Below are 8,137 nucleotides of genomic sequence, written 5' to 3'. Positions count from 1 at the left end.
TGGCCGGATAAAATAAACCAGCATTAATGGTTCCTCTAAGGTATTTGACCATATGAATGGCAGCTTGAAGATGAGGTTCTCGTGGTTGACTAAGGAAGCGCCTCAGGTGTTGTACAAAGATAGGAAATATCTGGCCTGGTAAGATTCAAATAAAGTAAACGGCCAACTAGTCTTTCAGATCGCTCAGTGTCAAGGAGTGTACCAAAGTGTCGTGGAAAGCTTGATCCCTTAGGTAATGGGAAAGCGATATGGTACAATCCTCCATCTTCATATCCTTGATAATATCCAATGTGTACTTTCGTTGGTTAAGCATGATTCCAGTAGAATTTCGAGCCACTTCAAGACCCAAAAAATATCTCATTGTACCAAGGTCCTTGATAGTGAACTTCTGATCAAGCTGCTGTTTGGTGTGAACCAGGCCATGGGAATCATCTCCTGTGATGATTATGTCATCAACATAAACCAGAGCTATCAAGAAAGCACCAGAGGACTGTCTGATAAAAAGAGAATAATCTTGCCTTGATTGAGTGAAACCCAAATCTTTTAAAAAACGTGGCAGCTCAATGTTCCATTGACGTGAGGCCTGCTTAAGCCCATAGATAGACTTGTGGATCTTGCAAACCAACCCATCAGTAGCCTTATGATAGCCTGCAGGTGGCTTCATATAGACTTTTTCCTCAAGATGCCCATGGAGGAAGGCATTATTAATGTCCAATTGGTGCAAAGGCCAACCTTTAGCTGCAGCAAGAGCTAAGACTGTTCTAACAGTGGTGAATTTTGCAACTGGGGAAAAAGTATGTTTGTAATCCTTGTCTTTCACCTGATTAAAGCCTTTGGCAACTAATCTTGCCTTGTAACGTTCAATACTACCATCTGCTCTATGCTTAACTTTGTACACCTATTTAGACCCAATAGCTTTATGGCCAGGTGGTAGATGAACCAATTCCCATCTCTTATTCCTCTCTAATGCCTGTATTTCTTGATGCATAGCTTCAACCCATTGTGGTGCAGTACGTGCTTGCTCATAGGTTGAAGGTTCTAAAGTATTAAAGACATTATTCAGGGATGCTACATAACCCTCCTCATAGTCTGAAAGAGTGTGAAGAACCTTAGCATTAAAAGACATTGAGGAAGTCTTGCTGTCAGTGGTTGCAGGATTGATAGTGGTGAGTATATTTTTGGGATAGTCATAGTGATAAATAGTATTTTAGTCACTTTTTACCCCGCATTAATATCTTATTCGACTCGATTTTGTGTGCTTATATGATTAAATAGCTCATTTAATTAACTAATTTATAATATTAGTCGTATTAGTTATATTTATTAATTAGTCGGATCTCTATACAATATTAATATTATTATTATTTTATTAATACAATGTGTAGGTGAGACAAAATAATGAAACGGAAGCACGAGCCAAGTTGAGTTGAAACGGGATTGAGACGGGTCAAAGAGCAAGCATGTGAATCAAATAAAAACCAAAGAAATGGTCAAAGTCGACCATTTGACAAAGTCAACCCCAACCCCCGCATCATCAACAACAACACGCAACTACTACTCCTTTAACTCCACCATTTCCATGTTACCAACAAACACCATCATCACAAACTCCTACCTCCATTAATCTATCAACATTACCATACCTCCAATTCTTCCTCTCGTCCTTGATCGCAATGCATCTTCACTCACGCCTTCAACATCACCATTAAACCTCATCTCCTTCATCCATTCTCACCATTTCAATTCCAATTTAATCTTCATTTAACCACTCCACCATCGTCATTCTTCATCACCATTATTCATAATCACCTGCATCTCCAATCACCATTTCCACTCCGTCATTCACCATAACTATAAGAAGAACAACAATGACCACGGCATCCACCATAATCGCCATCATCTCCGATCACCATTCTCAATTAGACCACCACCGTGGTCTCTCGAGGCAGCAGCGACTCCGGGTTGAAACCCGCACCGCAAATCCATACATCACCATCCCTGAAATAACAAGAGCAAGACCAACGGCCCATCACTTGATCGAACAATCGTCAATATTGAACTCGGAATCAAAACCGGGTCAATTAGATACAAATGCATCAAAGGTACTCCCGGGCACCGTCTCACGGCCAACCGGCTCTCAACTCGCAACAAGCAAATTGCATTCCCAGTAGGGTCACCGACCGTCGACACCCCCACCTACCGGGAGAACCATCAAATATTCACCAAGTTTCCAGAAAGTTCCCAGCCGGTGCCATGACCGGCGGCCGGTGGACCGGCTCCCAGCCCCCTTCGCTGTGGGTTTCACGCGTGTTATGCCCCATTTGTCTTGTTTAGTGATTTTTGTATAAACCAACTAATCCCCTTTCCCTCTTGGCTGGGGGTTTTCAATTGTTTAGGCGTCGTCTTCTGTGAGATTTATTAGAAGAGATTATTATATTATTATTAATATTAGTATTATTAATTAATAGGCTAGTAGTATAAAATACACAGGAGAACAATTAGAAAAGGGGGGACACACCACTATTAACACAATTACTTTACCTTAGAAATTAGACTAGTTCATCTTATTCTCTCTCAATATTTGTAGAACCCTAAATATTTCCCTTTCAATATTTCTTCAATAAAATTTGTAATCATTCCTTAATTAGTTTAATTAATCTCTTGTTTATCCAAGTTCTTCATTCCATCAATTCAAGTTCCCATGTTATTGGTATAATTCTTTACTCTTATTTCTCTCTTTAATTTCAATAGTTTACATTTGCCTTCTTTTAAGTTTTGTTTAATTGTTTATGTTTGAATTCTCCTCTTTTGTTGTCTAATTGATGTTATTCTCTCTCTTGTTCATCTTTTCTTTGTTTTCCATTGTTGTTGCTCTCAAAGATTGAATCTTTGAGTTGCTATTGTTAAAGTTTGTGTCTTTTTGCATTAATCTCTTTCCATCTTAGATTAATTTGTCTTTCCTCATAATTTTGTTGATTAATTGCATGATTAGTAGTAGAATTTATTCTCCCACCATGTTCATGATTAAAGAATCCATCTTTATTGTCTCTTTTGTCTTAAGAAACATGATTAGTGAGTAATCTTCTACTAGGACTCGGTTTGACCCGACATGAGTAATTTCACTAATTGAATCTCATAAAGGCTAATTATTTGGGGAAATTGGTGAGGGTAGTTTAGGGGAATGACTTGACTTATGGACCGATTTTTGGGTAGTGTCGATTTATGACCCTTGTCCACCAACGAGAGTTGGTTAGGTTGTGATTTGGATACCCGGAATTCGACCATATTGCTAACCTAGGTTGAGACCGAAAGGGAGAACCGGGTAGGGCACCTCTAAATTAGCGTTTGAAATCGACCCTTGAGAGAGGGAGTGGGATGACCCGGAAAACGATGGGTACTTAATGACCTTGACCGATTTCTTGACCTCCTCGGAATTGTGCACGATTTTGGGGTTGTTGAGTGTTGAGTTAAGGATTCCGACCTTCGAACCCGAGAGGGGGGTTGGTGGGTAGTGCTAGTGTTCTACTTCGAACCCGAGAGGGGGGTCTTAGGCGAATCCATTTGGCGCCGTTGCCGGGGAGCAAAGGCTAGATATTAGTTGTTTTGTTCTAGTTTAGACTAGGTCTTTCTTTGTTACTAATCCCTTTGTTGAGTAAGTGGAAGGTATTTTAGAAGAACCGGGTAATCTTGAGTTCTTTGAGAATCCATTTGGAATTCCCAAAGAAGCAACAATGGTCGCGGTTCCTATGAGAGATAATTTGGCTCCGAAGAAGGTGGTGAACCCAAGTATTGTCAAGCCACCTATTCAAGCCAATAACTTTGATGTGAAGGCTACTTTGTTGCAACTAGTCCAAGGAAACCAATTCGGAGGGGGAGCCACCGAAAACCCCAATGAACATCTTAATGAATTCTTGGATAGTTGTGACATGTTTAAAGCAAATGGAGTGTCGGAGGATGCAATCCGCCTTAGGCTCTTTCCTTATTCTTTGAGGGGGAGTGCTAAGGAATGGTTGAAGAGTTGTGAGCCCGATTCATTTAGAACTTGGAATGATGTCTCCAAGGCCTTCTTGAACAAGTACTTTCCACCACAAAGGACCGCAAGAATCAAGAGTGAGCTTCAAGGCTTCACCCAACATGATGATGAGACCCTTTATGAGGCGTGGGAAAGATACAAAGGACTCCAAAGGTTGTGTCCTCATCATGGGATAGGAGAAGATGAGTTGATCAACAACTTTTATGAGGGGTTGAGCAATGAAATGAAAATGAACCTAGATTCCGGCTCGGGAAAAGGGGCATTAGATAAAATTGATCACAAGACGGCCAAAGAGCTTATTGAGGAAATGGCTTCCCGAACTTTTCATTGGAATAATGATAGGCACAAGAGGAAGGGAAAGACAACCGTTGAGTCGGCCAACAATGTTGAGGTTAAAGGGTTGATAGAAGAACTCAAGCAACAAATTGCTTTGTTGAACTCAAGCAACACCTCAAGAAACTCTTCATCAAATTGGTCACAAGTGTATTGTTGTGAGATTTGTGGAGATCAAGGGCATCCACCAAATGAATGTCCTTTTATGATGGGAGAGGCAAATTCTATGGAGCAAGTGAATGGAGTGTGGGAATCAATTCCGGCTAGACAATCATTCAACAACAATGGATACCATCCCGGAATGAGAGTCCACCCAAATTTTTCCCATGACTCACAAAATGCCCAAAACCCCATTTTCCAACAAAATCCACAATTTACACCAAATTTCCAAACCCAAAATCAAAATCCCACCTTCCAACCAAGACCACAATTCCAACCACTAAATCAACCAACCAACCCACCATTTCAACAAAATTCCCAACCGTTTCAACAATCCACCCAACCAAAGTCAAATGTGGAGCTCATGATAGAGCAATTAATGAGTTCTCAAACCCAATTCATCACTCATTCCAACCAAAGGCAAGAGGAGGCCACATCCTCTATCAACCAACTAAGGACTCAAATGCAAGCCTCCCAAAGAGTGACGGATAATCAAATCTCTCAATTGGCTTCTCAAATAAGTCAATTTCAAGCCTCAAATGGAAAGTTTCCGGGTAAAACCGAGGAGAACCCAAAGACCATTAATGCTATACATTTGAGGAGTGGCAGAGAGTTGGAAGACCGGGTGTTCATAAAGAGGAAAAAGAGTCGCAAACCGGAAGTTGTAGTTGAGCCACCAAAGGTGGTTGAAGATGATCTTGTGGAAGTTGTTGTGGAGACTCCCATGCTTGTTGATGAGTCCACCAAGGTTGTTGATGAACCTACCAAAATTGTTGAAAAACCCAAGGAACATGTTGTGAGACCATATGTGCCACCAATCCCTTTCCCTCAAAGGTTGGCAAGAGCAAAGCTTGAGCAAAAGTATGGAAAATTCATGCACATGATGAAAGGTGTGAACATCACCATGCCTTTTATTGATGCCATCAAGGAGATACCCGCATATGGAAAATTCTTGAAGGAGTTGATTTCCAACAAAAATTCATTGGGTCCAAGTACCATGGTCAATTTATCACAAGAATGTAGTGCTATCCTATTGCACAAGATGCCACCAAAGCTTGAAGATCCGGGTAATTTTTCCATACCATGCACAATTGGGACCGTTCATATTGAGAGAGCCTTGTGTGACTTGGGGGCAAGCATTAGCCTCATGCCTCTCAATATCTTCAAGAAATTGAAGGGTTTTGAACTTTCACCTACAAGAGTATCTTTGCAACTTGCGGATAGATCGGTGAGGTACCCAATTGGCCTTGTGGAAGATGTACCACTCAAAGTGGGAAAGCTTGTGATACCTTGTGACTTCTATGTTATGGATATTCCCGAGGATTCTAAAATTCCAATCATCCTAGGACGCCCTTGCCTTGCTACGGGGGGTGTCTTGATTGATGTGAAGAATGGCAAACTATCTCTTCAAGTTGGTGATGACAAGATAGAATTCTCCTTGGAAAACTCCATGAAATCTCCTTCTATGAGCAACTCTTGTTGTAGGGTGGATATGGTGCAAGATAACTTGGATGAACCTAATTTAGAGCCTTCATTTTTGGACCCATTGGAAGCTTGCTCAACAAATGAGATTGGAAATGAAGGTGATCTTATGTTGAGAGTTGATATGAAAGAAGTTTTGGGTGAATATGATTCAAGAAAAGATGAATTTGAAGACCAAATTGATGATGAGATTGAATCATATTTGAGCTCTCCGGATTCTTTTGGTCTAAGCTCTTTAGAAGATGCACCTTGGTTGGATAACTCTTCAAGTGATTGGGAAGCTCAAATTGATGCCTTGGAGGCGGCTCTCAATGGAAATGGTTCGGTTGTAAAGGAGAGTCAAGGAAATTGGGATATGAATAATAGCATTATGAACCTCAATGTTGAGAAATTGACTCCTCCACCTCTTATTCTTTACCATTCCCCTTCCTTTGATGACAATGAGGAAATTTCCTCACTCGATGAGATTTATGAGATGCCGATCCCTTCACATCCTAGCTACTTCTTCAAGAAGAAGGGTCCAAACCATCAAAAGGACCCAAGAAATGATGCAAAGAAGAGTAAAAGGAAGAATGGCAAGAAGTGTTGGAGAAGAGGTCGGGTGAGGATTACTATGGCATGGCACTACTTGTGTCTAGTTGAAGGTTTTGATAGAGCATTTGACCGTCTCCTCCGTGCCTTAAGTGACATGGATCATGCTACTTGGAGTTTCAAACAACAAAATTTTGCATGAGAGGTTTGGTGGAGTCCCTTAAGAACCACCATATTGTTAGTATTCTTTTCCCTTGCTTTATTTATGCTTTGCTTGCATTTGCATTTGCATTTACTTTACTTAACCGAATAGGAGTTAATCTAAATTAGCTCTCTTTGCATTCATGTAGTGTAGTTTGCATTGTCCTTTAAATTTAGCATATAGAATAGTTCATGCATTACATTCATTAACCAAAAACCACTAAAAATTTGAAAAATTCAAAAAAATCAAAAACATGTATTTCATTTCCAAATTTCCTCCACACATTTATTTCCATTCGAAATATGTAAATAAATAAGTGTGGGGAGGAAATTCCATCATTTAAAAATACCAAAAACATGTTATTTATTTTCAAATATTCAAAAAAATCAAAAACATGTTCTTACATTTTGGAAATTTCAAAAAAATCAACAAAAATATGTTATTTATTCCTCTTTTTCTCTCCCTATGCTTTGTTCCATTGAGGACAATGTAAATTTCAAGTGTGGGGAGGGAAATATCCACTTTGTGCATATTGTTTATATTTGTATATATAGTTGTTAATTTGAGAAAATTACAAAAATCCCTAAAAAATTGAAAATTTTCAAAATTTTCAAAAAAAAAAAAATAAAAAAATTGCATTGTTTATATTATATATATTGCATTTGTTCTAACCAATTTGATTGACAACACATGCAAGCATCGGAGAAGACGCTTGGTAAAATTCTTCCAATTCTTTCTCCTTTATCCTTCCTTTTCTTTTTGTATATATAAGCATGGAGGAGGACGGGATATGTGATGTGGGTGTTCCTTTTGGGAACCGTTTTGGATATGTGTGTGTTGTTGATGTGTTGTTAGGACTAGAACTTGTATGCATTTAGATTAGACATGAATATATGTGTTCACTCTTGCATTCACGTAGTTTGTTCATATGTTTAGTTGCATTTCATACACGTTGCATCTCGTATGTAAATAGTTGCATCGATGGTCTAAATGTGGAGGGCATATGTTGCCAATGATGATAATTTGTTTTGCCCGTGTCATTTCCCTCTTGATAGCTCGTGCCTTTTGATGACACATATTAGGGTTTTTGCTTGCAAAAACCCGGAAGTCTAGCTTAACAACCAAGTTGCGACCACCTTGTGAGACCGTATTAGGCCCTAGACTTGACCTATGACCGACATAGCTACTAAAATGTGAGGATAGAGCCTCCATAAGGCCGGTCCATCAAACCGGTCCCGTTTAGGTTATGAGAGTAGTTCTCCTTACGTGGTATGTTATGTCAAAACGCACAAGTATGGTGCTCATTCCTTACCGTAGAAGTGTAGATGTGCATATTGAGACAATTTTGTTCAATAAAGTAACCTCACAATAGCCAAATAAGCTTTTGTTATGCCCTT

General features: G+C 39.5%; 1 non-coding gene across 1 annotated transcript; it reads right to left on the bottom strand.

Moving 5' to 3' along the window:
* Positions 1-4,100: 4,100 nt before the first annotated feature.
* Positions 4,101-4,207, bottom strand: LOC141644805 (small nucleolar RNA R71). Its single transcript, XR_012544412.1, has one exon. It is a non-coding gene; the product is annotated as a small nucleolar RNA R71 (small nucleolar RNA).
* Positions 4,208-8,137: the final 3,930 nt, after the last annotated feature.

This window comes from Silene latifolia, chromosome 2 (genome assembly GCF_048544455.1).
Source record: "Silene latifolia isolate original U9 population chromosome 2, ASM4854445v1, whole genome shotgun sequence".
In the NCBI taxonomy this organism is placed as follows: Eukaryota; Viridiplantae; Streptophyta; class Magnoliopsida; order Caryophyllales; family Caryophyllaceae; genus Silene; species Silene latifolia.
Note: the sequence above shows the minus strand (reverse complement) of the source record. Positions and strands in the feature narration are given on the sequence as shown.